Genomic DNA, 17,056 nt, shown 5'->3' on the forward strand with positions numbered 1-17,056 from the left:
GCCGCGTCAATTTCCCTCGAGTGACCGGGGCCTCTAGTATGTCTTGGTAATTTGGGCCAGTACTTTTTAGGAATGACTCATAGCAGATGGTTTGATAAGTCTGTTTTCTTATAGTTTATCAGTTACTATCAAAGTGGTTTCCCCTGCATTATGGAAACAACATTATATACACGCCCTCCATTTTCTTCAAAGTGTGCTTTCTTAGGGTCCCTGCCTTCTGTCTAAGGACTGATTCACATCTTAAAATCATAATGGCAGACACAAGATCTTGGAATCAGACAAGTGATAGAAGTTTCGTACCGGGTGGGCCTGATTCTCCATGTGCCCTATAGTAGCATTCAGAAGGTGCTTCAGCCTTCCTCCTCAAGTGTTGTTTTTGGATTCTGCAACTGTCCCAGAGATTTCTCCATTGTTCAAATAATGGAGCTTATGCAATGGAGCAATTAGCATCTCCCCAGAGCCCTTTTAGGACATGACAATGGTGATGGGGGGAGGGCAGTAGAAGTCGCTTCTACTCATACACCATGCTCACAATCAGGACTGGGCCTGCACCTGCCAGGGAGGTGTGCCAAATTGCATGTTCAATGCAAAGTTCTCCGTAAGTAGCTTGAAGGAAATGTGAGGGGTTCAGCTTTCTATTTAGGTAAGTGAAGGATTATAATGCTGCTATCGCTTTGAGCTGCTTTATGGATGGAGGTAGGGAGAATGGATTGTGAGGGGAATCTTTTATTAAGTGGTAGGAAGGATGTAAGAGTAATAAGGAAGGGAACAGTGGGTGATCTTAATCAGCACTCTCACTTTACAAGCAAGGTCCCCTGAAACCTGAGTAGGTGTGGTTCATGTGGCACCTATTTTAGGGATGCCTTGCTATCCATCGATACTTATTGAGAAAGAGTCCTTAAAGATGGTGAGCACGGGTGGGACCTTTCCGAGGCTAAATAACGATTTTAACAGTACCAAGAAGTTTACAAAACCATGCTTTTATACATTTGTATGTATAATTCTATTCAGTTATGTTTAGTTTTTGTGTGTGTACAGTGTGATTATGTTTTTATGCTAGATTTTAAAATTTGCTGGAATCTGATCAAGAAGGAGGAGCAATTTTATAGGGAATAATGGGATTACGCTTGGAATTACAGTTCTCTGGCCTAATATAGAAGTAGTCTGTGCTCATGTCACAGTGATGCAATCGTTGTAGTAGAGGGACCTTGCTTTCTGCTGAAACTTGGTAAAATGAAGGTGACTATGAAGTGGGATGGAATGAAGTAGGACTGTTCATTTCAAGACCTTAAACGCTGAAGGTTTTCATTTATGATTCTGCTATGATTTGTTGTAAAACATGGTGAATGTCAACAGCACTTTACAATTACAGACACATAATAGCAATATGGAAGGCTGATTCCCCCCTCCCCTTCTTAAGAAAATGCCTTCAATAAAGGTTGTGTTGTGAAAGATTTATTTCCCGTGGAAGACATCCACAGCTGTGCATGTGTTGTGTGGGTGTAGTGGGCAGTATCTTATTACTCCATGCACAGAGTGTGGAGTTTTTCTGCAATGCACTGTTTCAGCAGCCCCCTGGAAAGATTACTGCCAGAGTTCTAGAGGAATAGCTATATGGGTTGAGGGAGGGGGCTGGACTGAGTTAGGAGTGGGCCCAAAATTTCTCCTTCCCTCAGCACAGCTGCATTTGCGGAAAAGGAGTTTATTTCATACCCTTGTTTGATACTCCAGTTTGGTGTAGTGGTTAAGAGCAGCAGGCTCTAATCTGGAGAACCAGGTTTGATTCCCCACTCCTCCCCATGCAGCCAGCTGGGTGACCTTGGGGCAGTCACAGTTCTCTCAGAGCTGTTCTCTCAAGAGCAGTTCTCTCAGAGCTCTCTCAGCCCCACCTACCTCACAGGGTGTCCGTTGTGGGGAGAGGAAGGGAAGGAGATGGTCAGGCACTCTGAGTGAAGGGCAGGGGTATAAATTCAACTCTTCTTCTTCCTTGTCCCTCCCCTCTCCATCTCACTGACCTTGCATGGGCCCCAGAGTTGCCAACTACAGGTTGGGAAATTCCTGGACATTGGGGGGTGGACCATGGGAAGGGTTGGTATTTGTGGTGGGAAGGAACTTCAGTGGGATATAATGAGATAGAGTCCACCTTCTGAATCAGCCATTTTATTCAGACGAACTGATCAGTTATAATTCCAGGGGATTCCCAGGGCCCACCTGGTGGTTGGCAACCTTGTGCATGGCTGTTCCTCCGTATAGATTCTGCAACTCCATGAATTATCTTTCTGGAGGCTGTAAAGGGCTGTAGGAACAGAGAGGAATGTGGGAAAATATCTGTGCACTGGTATCTGTCTCCTAGGGTTGCCAGGTCTGGGTTGGAAAATACCTGGAGACTTTGGGGGGTGGATCCAGGAGAGGGTGGGGTTTGGGGAGGGGCCTCAGCATGGTACAGTGCCATAGAGTCCACCTTTCAAAGCAGCCATTTTCTCCAGGGGAGCTGATCTTTTTCAGCTGGAGATCAGTTCTAAAAGCGGGAGATCCCCAGGCCTCACCTGGAGGCTGGCAGCCCTACTGTCTCCTGATCAGTTTGCGTTTCTCAAGTCTTGTAAGGCTTGTCTTTTGAATTTCAGCCAGGTTGGTGTAATGGTTAGACTGTCAGAGTAGGATCTGGGAGACCCAGGTTCAAATCCTCACTATGCCATGGAAGCTTGCTGGGTGACCTTGGGCCAGTCACCCTCTCTTTGCCTATCCGTATGGTTGCCAGGTGCTACCTGGCAGCTGTCAGGGGGCTTCTGAGTCCTTTCTGGGATGTTCTGTCATGCACTTTTGTGTGCGGGGCATGATGACCACCCAGAAGTGATGTCATCACACTGCCAATGTCGGGGGTAATGCTCTAGTTTTTGGGCAAAACTCTATGGGTTTTTGCCTTCAAAACCAGAGTTTGATCAAAAACTAGAGCATCACCACCCCGATGTTGACACTGTGGTGACATCACTGTGTCAGGGACATCATGCACCGACATCCCTGTTTGGGGGTGGGCTTTTCTCAAAGCCCTCAAAAGCGGGGAAACCTGGAGTGCCTGATCAAGAAAATCAAAGAGGAAAGTGAGAAGTTTGGCTTCTTCCTAAACATCAAAAAGACCAAGTTCATGACCACCGAGAAGAAGAGAAATGTCAAAGTAACAGTTGACAATGAAGAGATCAAATGTGTCTTAGGATCACAGATCAACCAAAAGAGCATTCCAGAAATAAAACGTTGAATCATGCTGGGTCACACAGCAATGATGTGCATGAATCGAATATGGAAGAGCAAGGACACCAGCCTAGCAACCAAATGCAGATTAGTCTGTGCTATTGGGTTCCCCATAGCAACCAATGGCTGTGAAAGTTGGACCATGAAGAAGCAAGATAGGAGGAAAATTGACTCATTTGAGCTGTGGTGCTGGTGAAGGCTCCTGCACATTCCTTGGACAGCAAAGGTGACAAGCAAGTATTGGAGTACGTAAAACCAGACATGTCATTGGCAGGAAAAATCATAAAACTGAGACTGAATTATTTCAGCCATGTCATGTGGAAGAACTCACTAGAAAAAGCAATGATGCTTGGACTGGTTAGCAGCAAAAGGAAACTGGGTTGCTAAAGAACATGGTGGTTAGACATCATAAAAGGTGACACCAGCCTAAGCATGGAACGACTCAAAGAAACAGTCCAAGATTGGAAAACGTGGTGATAGCTGGCCCATAGAATCACCAAGAGTCAGACATGACTGAATGGCTAACAACAATAACAGGCTGAGAGATTAATTAGTAATACCTGCACGATGGAACAACCCTTTACCATCCACATTGACCCTTGAGGGGGGAGCCAGCGGTGCTTTGCTTCATACCCTGTCTTCAGCTTTTTCTCCTTCTCTCCCCAGCAGATGCTATCTGAGAAAACTATGTCTAGTAGTGTGGTGCTGGCTACCTGGCCCCATTATATGGTACTGAACCCACAAAGACTTTGGGGGGCACTTCATTTTTCTTTGTATTCCTCTTCCACACTTTTCCCTCTTCCTGGCAACTCCCATATCTTCATTTTCCCCTGCTTCTCTCTTTCCCACCTACCCACCAACTTACCTTTTATCCGCCCCCGTCTTCAGCTATATTTATTTATGTACACCCCAACTTTCTCCACAGTGGGGACCCAAAGCAGCTTAATTCATTCTCCTTTCCTCCATTTGATCCTCACAATTTAGGCTGAGAATATTGAAGTGGCCCAAGGTCACCCAGTGAGCTTTCACAGCAGAGTGGGGATTTCAAATTTGGGTCTCCCAGATCGTAGTTTAAAAGTCTTAACTATACTACAGTGGGCTTGTTTTTGTGGTGTGGCTGCTGTTGAACAGCAGCAAGCAGCTAGTCCTAGTTGAGTTGCCTTTGGCCTGATCCAACATTGGCGTCTCTTATGTTCTTATGTACAACTTTGGCTGTTAGATTGTGTGAAGTGTTGCTTGTGTTGCCTTTAATGCTCTGTGTGTTCCAATCCACATAAAGCTGCAATTAAAAGTAAAATTGTTGCCTTTGGTTCTTTCCCTTGAGCTGATTGTAAGTAAATGACATCTTGTTTTTCTGTTTCCATGGTCATCTCTTACTTATTTACTTTGTTTATGCATATAGTTTCTCCCCAATAAAGACCCAAAATAGCTTACAACTTTATCCCCTTCTCCATTTTGTTCCTGCAATAACCCTGTGGTAGGTTAGGCTGAGATTGTATGACTGGCCCAAAGTCATCCAGCAAGCTTCCATGGAAGGTTGGGGATTTAAGCCTGGGTCTCCCAAACCCTAGGCCGGCCCAGTTCTCTAACCACTATGGTTCATGAATTCTGTATATAAAAAACCACAGTGTATGCTGCCAAGTATGAAGAAAAGGCAAACCATCTTGAGATGATTTTATGTGACAGAAGCAGCTCTTTTCACTTCTGCCAAACATTGACTTACTGCCGATCATTTGCAGTCATTTGTATTTTGCATTCTTAACAGATGCCCAAAGCTAGTGAGGGCACGAAGAGAAGGAGTTTGCTGTGACATAGCCATTTATAGGCGTACTAGAACAGCCATCAAGCCTTCCGCGTACCAAACACCTGTTCAAACTCTCTTAGCTAATGCCTACTTATTTCCAATATTTACTTCATGCCCTTAAATGAAATCTTTGAGGAAATCAGGATTTGTAAATACCTTCAAGTTTATTCACACAGCTGGGTATTTCAGGAAACAATCAGTATTAATTTGGATGATGTGTGTGTAAAGTGCCATAAAATCGGAGTCAACTTATAGCAACCCTGTAGGGTTTTCAGGGCAAGAGATGTTCAGAGGTGGTTTGCCATTGCCTGCCTCTGCCTAGTGACCCTGGACTTCCTTGGAGCTCTCCCATCCAAATAGTAATCAGGGATGACTCTGTGTGGATCTGATGAGAGCAGGCTTGACTGGGTTATCCAGGTCGGGGCTCAGATGATGTAGTCATAACCAGGGGTCGTTTCGTAGAAAAAGAGCTAGGGGAACTCATTAGCATGACTCATTAGCATATGCCACACCCCCTGACATCACCAGAAGTGTGTCATAAGGCCACACCCCCTGACATCACCGGAAGTGTGTCATAAGGCCACACCCCCGCCCCCAACGGTCCCGGCCCGGCGGTGGACCTGCAAGGCCGGTGGGAGTGCAAGGAAGCCCTGCGAAGGCCCTCCCTGGCCCCAGGCAGGCAGGGGTGGGGAGAGGCAGGGAGGAAGCAACTTACCCTCCCTCTTCTCCTGCCTCCTCCTGGCTGAATGAGGGCTGGAAGCGGGAAGGCTGGAAGCAGGGGGCGGGGCTTCGTCATGTGCCCTGCCCCCATACCTCACCTGGGGGAACTGCGATCCCCCGCGATCCCCCCCGAAATGACCTCTGGTCATAACTAAAGGTAAAATATTTTGCTTCCATTCACTGTGACAACCATCCTTAAAAGTCCTGCCTCTCCTCCAGGGCTCTGAACCAATCCTAGTGATTTAGGCCTCAGGCAAATCGAAATGATTGTCAGCCAATCAGAGCCGATGGAATTCTGCTGGAGAGGAAGAAGTGAGCCAGCCTCAGTTTACGAAGGATGAAGAAAAATTTTCAACTTTTGGATAGGGATTTCATGGCTCTGGAAAAGAAAGCTTAGCTAAGTTTGTATTTGGCTTTTGAGTTAGGGCTTGGGGGTTGGGTTAGGGAAGAATGCTTATTGTGGTGGTACAAATAAGCATCCTGTTAAGACTCCATCATTCCTAACTGATGTGTGCAGGTTGTGTGGTAAGTTTTGAACCTGTCAAGTTACTCTGTCCAGAGAAAGGGGCTAGCTTTACTTTATATATCTAAATTGTCAATACATCATATTTACGGTATTAAATATTTTATTATCTGTTAAATAAAACTTTGTTGTTGATCTCCATCTGTGCCTTCTCTGTCAAGTCAAAATCTAAGAAGCTGTGTTCTCTATTTACCTCACATATTCCAACCTTAGTCTAGCAGGTTTGCAAATAAGAGATCTTTGGGGCACACATAGATTGCATACTACTAATCTTTATTTTAAAGCTCCTGTCCCCCTTTTTATTTGATTGTGGGCAGGTGGGTTATAAAGAATCTATAGGAGAGGCTGGGTGGGGAGATTGGATATTCTTCAATCCAGAAGCAGTTGCTCAGAGACTTCCCCACCTCACCCCATAGCCGCCACACCCACAGTTTAATGTCTTGGGCACTCTTTGACCTGGGTCCTTTCTGCACTCTCCTTTTAACCCATGTTCACTGCAGTGCACTCCAAGCAATTCTTCACTAAAATCGAATTCAACCTTCTTTTAAATCCAGTTTTCTCCCCCATTCTGCACTAAAATCGAGTTCAGCCTTGAGAACATAAGAGAAACCAATGTTGGATCAGGCCAATGGCCCATCCAGTCCAACACTGTCACACAGTGGCCAAAAATACCAGGTGCCATCAGGAGCTCCAGCAGTGGGGCCAGGACACTAGAAGTCCTCCCACTGTTGACCCCCCAAGCACCAAGAATACAGAGCATCACTTGCCCCAGACTGAGAGTTCCTATCTATACCTTGTGGCTAGTAGCCACTGATGGACCTCTGCTCCATATGTTTATCCATTTCCCCCCCATTCTGCACTAAAATCGAGTTCAACCTTCTTTTTATTCTGTGCCCCCCCATTCTGCATTATATTACCTCCCTTCAGTGGTCAGCCCGGTTTCAGCCTGCTGTTGCCCGGGGCTACTTGGATGCTGTTTTACAGTGGACTTAGATCCTTTCCACATTTGCCTGCCACTCCGGATTTTCTCTGTGTTCGAGTCGAGGCAATTTAAGTCCAGGGCAAAACAGCATCCAAATAACCTGGGGCAACAGCAGGCTGAAACCTGGCTGACCACTGAAGGGACATAATATAAGGCAGAATGAGGGAAAAACCCTGGAGTAAAAAGAAGGCTGAACTTGATTTTAGTGCTGAATGGAGGGTAAAAAACCAGGATTAAAAAGAAGGTTGAATTTATTGATTGGTGGGCTCCAATGCTAGCTAAGCTTTTTACCCTGATTGATAGAACCGGCAGACTCCCTAAGGGTTGGACCACTAGTATTATTGTCCCAATTCATAAGAAGGGTGAAGAGTGCGATCCGTGTAATTATAGGCCAATTAGTTTACTGCCAGTTGCTTCTAAATTATATAGTAGTCATTTAAAAAATAAACTTGAAGATCAAGTTATAGAGAATAATTTAATTCATCCCCTTCAAATTGGATTCAAAAAAGAGCACTCAACTATTGAACACTGCCAAACTTTATACACCCTGGCCTCTTTGGCGGTTAGGGGCCCCACAAAGGCCCTGTACGCTGCCTTTATCGATCTAGCAGCAGCCTTTGATTCTCTTGATAGAGGCAGGCTATGTCAGAAACTTAGGAACATAAGTATTGATCCCCGGTTGATTAAATTAATTGGCCTACTGCTCAATAACACCACTGTCAAGGTCAAGGTCGGAAGGGAGGGCCGGCTTACGGAAGATATACCTGTGCACAAGGGAGTGAAACAGGGTTGTGTGCTAGCTCCCACCCTGTTCAACTTGTATTTGAACGACCTAATTGCCAGTTTGGAAGGTAGTGAATTTATGCCACCAGCCATAGGGCAATACAAAGTTCCAATCCTTTTGTATGCGGATGACATGGTTCTTCTCTCTGTAACCAAGATTGGTCTGAGGAGGTTACTTAATAAACTGGGTGAATATTGCAGGGCAGAAGCCCTGCAAATAAACTATGCCAAATCTAAAGTGCTAGTTTTCAGGAAAAGACCCAAGAAATCCGTGTGGAGCATTCTTGGTACACCAATTGAGCAATGTAGCACATACAGATATCTGGGTATAATCTTTCCAGAAACCCTCCCCTGGCATCCCCATATCACACAACTGAAGACCACTACCATGAACAATCTAGGGGCTTTGTTGAAGTTTTACTTCTCTAGGGGTGGAGGTATGATCGACCCGGTTGTTAAATTATACATGAGCAAGATAATTCCAGCAATGCTGTATGGGGTAGAGATTTGGGGTTGGGACGAATCGTTACTGTCCCTGCTAGAAACTGTGCAAAATTATTTTATAAGGCGGATTTTGGTCTTACCCAAAGGTTCACCTGTGGCGTTGATGAGGGCTGAACTGGGTATGGTATCCCTGAAAGCCAGGGCAAATGTAAGAATCCTCTTGTATTGGAGGAAATGTTTAGAACGACCTCAGGATATTCTAGGTGTACAAAGTTTTGGATTGCTGTTGAAATCCTCGAAAAGATTAGATGATCACTTGAATTCTATTTTACTGAAATACTCAATCCCCGATGACTTATTGATAAACGAAAACCAAAAGTCTAAATTGAAGGAATGGGTATTTAATAAGGATGGGCTTTTGAACCGACATGTGTTGGTAAGTTGCCGTACAGCCCCCTTGTATAAGATCGTTAAAAGAGATCATTGCAGGACTGTATATCTTGAGAAACTAACTACTCTGGAGCTGAGAAGGGCTTTTACTGCCCTAAGGTTCCACGTCATACCCTCAATGGTTTGTATTGGCCACTTTCGGGGTGTCCCTGCCACCTCCAGAATATGCCTCTGTGGTATGGGTGAAGTGGATGATGTCGATCATTACATTCTGAGATGTTCATGGCATGAATCACTTAGGCAAAGGTTTATTTATCCTATTGTACATCTGTATAATGGAATTTCAGAGCAGGATTTGACCGTTTTCTTGCTCTCTGATATTGATGCACATGTTGCTAGCAGAATGGCTTTGTTTGCACTGGCGGCAAAAAAGATAAGACTGGGTCTAGGACTTACTGTAAGTTACTGATGTATACTGTTGGTTGTGCTTTGATTTATTTTGTGTTGTTATGGCCAATGGCTAAGACAATAAACTAAACTTGAATAGTCTCTTAAAGAATTCAATTTTAGTGCAGAATTGCTTGGAGGACACCGTGGTGCACATGGATTAAAAGGAGAGTGCCTCAACTTGAACACTGAGAAAATCGCAGGCAAATGCGGAAAGGACCCTGGTTTCCTCACCTACCACTCTGCTGAAACTGTCCTCACTTTACTGATAACTTTTCAGCTTCATGTCTAAGTCTAGACATTTTCAAGAGGATGCCTAAAGCTGTGACCTAAAGCACGATGAGTGGAAGGCCAATTGTGGTCACAAAGGGGCCGAGAAGATGAATGAATGTTCTGGAAAAGTACAGTCAAATGAGTTTTGAGGCAGAACTGAAGGAGGAGAGGAGACTGTTTGAAATATGTCTTTATCTTGTTTACACACCTCTTTCTGCCAGGGTGGCTCCCCAAACAGTTTATCATCCAAACCACAGAAATACACAATTCAAATAATGAAGCAATTGTCATTGTTGAAACAACTTGCACGACTCTGTCTGAATGGGGCAGCACAGTTTTTCTTTCTGAGAAAGAGAATCCATGCTTCTGCTGGAAGAGAGGGCATGCCTTAGCAGCTGATACATTGGAAAGGGTCCCCCCCCCCAGATGATTACAAGAATGGTACTTTCATCCTCATTCCACTCCTGGAGTTTGATTGTACTATTTGACCCAACTGCACTGGTGTTCCTGGTATTTCTACTCCCCCAGATAAGAACAAAAGCATTGAGCAAAGGTTCATTTAGTAAAGTTCTCTGTCTTCTGCTGACATGTCTTTGACATGCATCCACCGTAGCATCAAATAGCCAAGGGTATACTGCTTGAGAACATGAGTGTTTATTTATTTTATTTATTTATTTCTTGCATTTGCATTTTTACCCCCCCCTCCCCTAGTTAATAGCCATTGATAGATTCATGGAGGGTATCTATATAGTCCTTTTTATGAAGCCATCTGAACTAGTGAACATCACTGTATATGATGGTAATGAATTCTGTAAGTCATTAATGCATTGGCATGAAATGCCCGTTTACCAATTCCTTCAACTGATTAACACAAAGATTTAAAAAACTGAGAGAGAAAATGTCTTCTCTGTCACTCTATGAATGCTTTTATAATTTTGTAATCTGCAGTCATCACTTTTCTCGTTAGATGGTGAAAGGGACACCTTCATCAGCCTTTCTTGGTCAGGAAGAGGCTCTGTCCACTTGCTCAGTTTAGTTGCTTGTAGAGAGCCATTTTCCCCCTTTGCTTCACAATTTACAATATTTACTTAGTGTCAGATTACCATAAAACAAATCATTTGGACAGCCCTGCTTATAATGATAGGAACAATAATTCCCGGCAAGAACTCAGAAGGAAAACTAGACATTTAATCCAGTCAAGGTCAAGTGCATGGGAGTTCCATTGATTTCAGATGGATTCAAATATATAATTAAATAGCTCCCTTGGACTTGGAAGTACTTACCTTTAACTGAACTGTGCTCCATTGTTAGTGAACAGAATTTTTATTTTTACAAAAAAATAATAATAACCAGTGTCTGCTTGGGTGTTTTGGGATCAGCTGCTAAAACCCTTCATTACTGTTCTTCGAATCAGTGGAAGTATTTGGGAGATAAATGTGCTCCTTTTCAGAACAGGAAAACTCTCTGTAAGAGAAATTACTCATACATTGAGAATTAACACACTGGCTTTTGCTCAGTCCTCCAGGCAGGCTACGGATCAATAGAATATATAACAGGTACATGAGAGGTCACAGCCGATTACCTCCTCCTGATCCCCCTCCCCCATGAATTCAGCTTTGCTGTGCCAGAGATTAAAGTGAACACACAGAGCAGAAAATAGAAGTGAGGGGGAGAATTTTGTCTTTTTAAAAAGGAGCTCAGGTTCATCAAAGGGACATTCTGTTCCAAGACTGAGGTGAAGGTCAGCAGTGCCATTAGGGAGCCCATAAGGAGCGCCCCTCTCCCCCAAACTCCCCTGGTTTCAGATCTCATGAGATTACTGCTCAGCAGACCTTTTATTTGTGATTATTACGACCCGTAACCCCCCTCACAACAAAATGCTTCTAAAATACACTTTTCCTACACCTCCAGTGGAATCTTTAATATTTAGAAAGGGATAAAAGATCTAATGGGCATTGAATTATCATGTTACCAGTAACAATACTTATTAGGATACAACTTACAATAGCTTCTAAAAACAATGATACCTGATATTGCACTTTCTAGCATCAGTTAGACCCAGACTAGCAAAAAAAAAATGGAAACAATCTTGTATCCCACCTACAATGGAAATTAAAACTATGGTTGATTATACTAATGGGTAAAATTTCTGTTTTAAAATATGAACCATCAAAGAACACACAAGGTCAGAAATGTTTCTCTCAGACCGTGTCTCCTTTTTGGAACAGGAACATTGGAATTTATAAGGAAAGCAGTGCCAGACTGGATTGAGAAGGGAGAAAAAATCTTTCTAGATATTTGTATAGGTCTCCTGTTGACAGTATGTTTAATTTGTATACTTTTGCCTTTCATGTATTTTTCTATCTTTTTAATAAAAGAAGAGAAATAATTCATAGCAAACCTTTGGCTTTCATTTTCTTCCCTACCGGGGTTCTCTTGGAATGACAATTGCTCTCCAGACTAAATATATCAGCCCCCCTGGAGGAAACAGCTGTTTTGGAGGGTGCCTTTATGGTACCACAAACCTGCTGAGCCCCCTCCCCCCCCCAAACTCTGCCCTCCCAAGGCACCCCCCCCCCCCCCAATTTCCAGCAATTTCCCAAGCAGAATCTGACAAGCCTCTTCCTATTGTAGTCCAAAATGGCATCTTTGCAGGCACGGGGAAGCAAGAATGAGAGCCGACTAGGGCCGACTACCGCCCGCAAGAACAAGACAACAACCGAAGATCTGCCGCAAAAAGGGTGCCTGGTAGGGTAGTCACCACCCCTGTATGTCTGTGGCCCTAGGTTAGATTCTGTAAAAATGTGATTAGCACCCTCTGTAAGCCGCCCAGAGACCCTTAAGGGTCAAATAAATAAATAAATAAATAAATAAATAAATAAATAGAGAAGAACTGAAACCTAGCTGCCACAAACAAAAACTGAGGTAGGCTACACCAGTTTGCATGATAGAATGTTCTCCCTTTTAATTAATTAATTTAAAAAATGCAAGTATTTGCGAGCCCTGTCCCCTTCAATCTGAAACAGTGCAGTTCAAACTTCAGTTCCAGCTAGCGGGACCTGGAAGTGACATCATTGCAATGGGTGATGTTTTAATACTTACCCCAAACTCTTTGGTTAAACCATAGAGTTTGGAGCAAATGCTAAAGTGTCGTCCCCTGTGCAATGATGTCACTTCTGGGTCATGCTGCAAGTGATGTTAGTGCATCACCAGTAATATCTCAACATTGCTAGCTAGTCCCCCCACCCCCAAAGTCTCCCACAGTTGCCAGCCTTGATCTGGCAATCCTATTTATAAGTCTGTCCTTTCCCCAGATAGTGACTCAAGGCAAGGAACAACAATAACATTAGAATGACATAACAGAATTCAAGAAAAACAGAATTAAAACAACCAACACAAGAAGCTTTAACTGTAACAGAAGCCACTGTCTTTCAACAGTCTTCTCAAGCCCTGCACTCTGCGTCCTTGTCTGCAGAGGTAAGGTGAGTAGCATCCGGCAAGGGTTTTTTGGGTGGTGGTGCCCCAAGTTTGGTATGCTCTCTCCCCTGGTGCTCATCTGAAGCCTACCTTGCATTCTTTTAGGCACTGAGCCAAAACATTTCTCTTTACCCAGGCTTTTAACTTTTTAGTTTTTTTTAATGGTCTGCTCCTAGCCTAAGGCTTATTTGTTTGATTAATATCAGTTTAGACCGCTCTGCTTGTTTTATGTGATTTCATGCCCTGGCTCTTTTCATTTGGTTGGCTTGTTTTTATTTATTTAGTTATTCTATTGGTTTTGAGGATTTAATGACTTGTTTTATGGTGTGATTTGTTTTACTGACTTATTTTATTGCCTTGATTTTGTTTTGTTGTTTTATCTGTGAACAACCTGGAGCAGGTCTGGAGAGGTGACATATAACTTCCCTAAATAAATAAAAATGTAGTCATCCTGGAGAGTCAGTGGTGTAATGCTATCAGACTAAGAGCTGGAAGACCCATCTTCAAATCCCGGCTCTGCCATGGAAGGTGACCTTGGGCCAGTCATTCTCTCTTATGGTACCTGTAATCTCTGTGAGACTTTGGGAGAGATGGAGACTCACTGGAATAACATCCTATGACATCATTTCCAGCTGCATAACCAGAAGTGACATCACCATGTTGCCACAGGGTTTTAGGTGGATCCTAGAATGTCTGGTGATGTGGTTTTCATGAATGAGAGCAGAAGGGGGACAATTTCTTAGGAAGAGGTTGACCTTTATGGAGACTGAGCAGTGTTTTTGGAGACAGCACAGAGCGGGGGGGGGGCTTTATCTTGCCAGACAGGCATGTTTTTTACAGTCAGAAGAGAAAACATTGGATCTCTATTAGCACCTGTCTATTAACTACTAAGTTCTTGGGGCTGCTGGAGCTAAAAACCAGAATAAAGATTGGTGTTTCTGCACATGTGGGAAAGAGAACTGAAAAGGAGCTGGTTTTTCTTTGTTCATGTGTGTGTATATGACTGTGTAAGGGAGAGAGACCATGTGAAGGTCAGCATCTTCTTTACACATACAACAATTTACATCTTCCAATAGGGAGGGGAGATCAGATGTTCAAGTACTGTAAGTTCCAAGTTAGGTTAGAAATCTTTCTCTCTTTCATTTCATCTGTTAGTCTCTGACCCTAGAAGTGCGTTGGTAGAATAAGCTCACATTTATCTGTCTGTCTGTCTGTCTGTCTGTCTGTCTGTCTGTCTGTCTGTCTGTCTATCTATCTATCTATCTATGACTGGATCCTAAGGTTGCCAACTCCAGGTAGGGCCTGGAGAGCTCCCAGAATTGCAGTTGATCTTCAGATAACAGAGACCAGTTCCCCTGTAGAAAGCAACCCCACTGAGGTCCCTCTCCTCCCCAAACCTCATCCTCCCCAGATTCTACCCCCAAATCTCCAGGTTTCCCAACTCAGAGTTGTCAACCCTATTGGATTCCTACCTACGTTCCTTGGCTGCGGTCAGCATTAGAAGAGCAATGATTGATGCTCCTACTGGCATCAAACTAAAAGATGGGGAACCAGGAGGTGTTGACAGCTGATGAGGGAAAGACCCCCCCCCAAAAAAGAACCCTCTTAGCAGAGAGTGGGAACCACAAGGGATTCTTACTGAAAGAGTGGGATCCCCCTCACACTATACAACATCCCCCTTAGTTTCTGATAGTGACTTGTCAGACACTGAAGTAGAAAAATTACAGTGGTGATGTCACTTCTGATTACATGGCTGGAAATGATGTCATAATGTTGCAAGATGCCATTCCAGACCCTGCATTCCCCCTTAGCTGGAATGAGAGCAGGCAAACGGGGGCAGGACTTTTCCTGTCCCAGTCTGGAAAATGGTAACCCTACTCTCTCTCAGTTCTGAGAATAAAATATAGGAAGAGAGAGGGATAGTATAAGCCACTTTGGGTCCCCATTGGTGTATAAATATCTGAATAAAAATTTATTTAGTTGTGTTATAACATAGGCCCTGACCTGGATAGCCCAGGATAGCCCGATCTTCTCAGATCTCGGAAGCTAAGCTGGTCAACCCTGGTCACTGTTTGTATGGGAGTTCACCAAGGAATACCAGGCTTGCTATGCAGAGGCGGGCAATGGCAAACCACCTCTGAACGTCTATTGCCTTGAAAACCCTACAGGGTCATCATAAGCAAAATCGGTGGCATCCATGTGCTTTGCCCCAGGCCTGGTATCAGGCACTGCTAGGGAGCTGTTGAAACCTGAGACACCCAAGGAGGGCCCACTGCCAACTATTGGTGGACTACAGGGACACAGCAGTCACAATAACTGCTAGCTTCTTGTGGGTGGTGGTGGACAGAATGGGCCAACTTTTGCTCTATCCCATTCTTGCTTCTGCACTACACCACTGCCCGGAGCAGCAGCACTAAGTCCCCCCACTGCGTTAGCTGCTTTGTATGTGGGGCCACCCCATGATATATGTGCAGAGTCCCATAGATGAGTCCTTTCTTCTCAGCCACCATCACGTTCAGATCAGTCCTAACATAGGGGCACGTGCAAAGCAGAAAAACATAATCAAAGTGTCTAACTGTAATATTAGTTTTAGTTCTTCAAGTGCCGTTCTGCTGTCTTCTGCAATGATTACGGAGAATGCCCTTCAAAGTTCTTCACATAACGCACACACGCACACATAACAAAACCCCCTTGTAAGTTATAAATATACCACACAGCAGGTGGGTTCTCAAAATCAGGATCAGCCGGCCAAATATTTATTTTACATTAAATATTTGCTAATAAGTAGATCTTTGGTTGACCAATGGATCTAAAGTTCTTCGAAATGTAACACTTTACCACCATCTCCTTCTGGGGTTCTGGGTCCAAGCCAAAGTAAAGCCCAGGGACAAGCACAGTGGAGGTGCTGAAGGGGGTATTTACAAATACTATGCTGTTATTTTTAGCTTTTAACTCTTTTGAGCATGGCAGTGCAGCATCCAAAGCAGCCATGTCGTAATGAACAAACAGAGACACGATCCAGCCAAAGTGTGGCACTTAAAAGCCTTATTGGTTTTCTTGGGAGAGTCAAACATGCGCTGAAGGCTTTTCCATGAAAATAGATGGGATTGCAAATGCTTCATTTGGGCTGGATCATGCTCTATATCTTTGCATACACCTAAAACTGAAGGGTTATTATTGTTTGGAAAACGGGTATGGCTCCTAGGATGGAAGTTCCCTTTAACTAAGTGGAAGGTACTTTCATGCACAGATCCGCAGCATTAAGCTGTAAAGCACCCCAGTTTTTGTATGCACTACTTTGCTTGGCAAAATTAAAGCAAAGGTAATAATTTCTCTATGTAATGTATACATTCAAATGAGTTTTAAGATATCTAGATGTTAATATAATAAACCCAGAGTCCAGAAACTCTGGTTTCATTATTTTTACTGGGGTGACATCCAGCAATTTGCTATTTTCTATAAGAGAAATGTAAAATTGTGCATCTAGCTATTTCTTCCAGCCATGGGAGCTCTCTAATGTACAAAAGAAATTGTCTTGCTTATATGGTCTGCCCCATTCATTTCAATTACAGTGTTGCATCTTGGTAAATGTGGATATTCTCCCCCATCAGGTGAGTTAACCTGTTATATTCTTTTTTACATATATGAACTTTTCCAGCATCTCACTACAGAGTGAGGGTCAAGGCTTTAACAGAGAGATCGTTGAGGTATTTACTCCAGGACTATCCTTGCTGACTGGTACCATCTCTCTGAGATTTGAGACAGAGGCTTTCCCAAGGTGTAAACTGGTTATCAGTGATTGAATCTGTGTCCATGTACTCTACCACAAAGGAACAAACAGCGCCTCATGTTCAATTGCTTGACCTTATTCTCTGAACTTTTAAAACCAAATGCAGCTGTAGAAATTGCTACCTGTAGAAGTCCCATGGAGTGTGAGGAGGGCTTCCCACCCATCACTTTTCCTGCT

The sequence above is a fragment of the Gekko japonicus genome, unplaced genomic scaffold (genome assembly GCF_001447785.1).
Source record: "Gekko japonicus isolate JY-2015 unplaced genomic scaffold, Gekko_japonicus_V1.1 scaffold862, whole genome shotgun sequence".
Classification (NCBI taxonomy): Eukaryota; Metazoa; Chordata; class Lepidosauria; order Squamata; family Gekkonidae; genus Gekko; species Gekko japonicus.